Consider the following 297-nt stretch of genomic DNA (forward strand, 5'->3'; position numbering starts at 1 on the left):
CACATGACATGTTGCTTGCAAACTACGGGCAGAGATGTCCAAAAAGCAACAGACATTAAGCTTCTTCTTCTTTGGTGTTCCGCCACCTGGAGCCAGAGCCGAAGAAAAGAGTTTTTTTTCGGAAAAGTGGCTCCTAGATGTGCAGTGGCTGGAAGCTAACAATGAGCGCGCTGAGATGTGGTGCAACATTTGCCGCTCAAATCCACATCTAGAGGACAAAACAGGTGCGTTTTATAAAGGCTCAAAGAATTTCACCATTCTTTATTGGACAAACATGAAAAGAGCGAGGAGCACACG

General features: G+C 45.5%; 1 protein-coding gene across 25 annotated transcripts in view; it reads right to left on the reverse strand.

The window, feature by feature from the left end:
- kif1aa (kinesin family member 1Aa) overlaps positions 1 to 297 on the reverse strand; it is a 43,428-nt gene that overhangs the window by 8,380 nt on the left and 34,751 nt on the right. The window lies entirely within an intron of this gene.

Source organism: Etheostoma spectabile, chromosome 9 (assembly GCF_008692095.1).
Source record: "Etheostoma spectabile isolate EspeVRDwgs_2016 chromosome 9, UIUC_Espe_1.0, whole genome shotgun sequence".
Classification (NCBI taxonomy): Eukaryota; Metazoa; Chordata; class Actinopteri; order Perciformes; family Percidae; genus Etheostoma; species Etheostoma spectabile.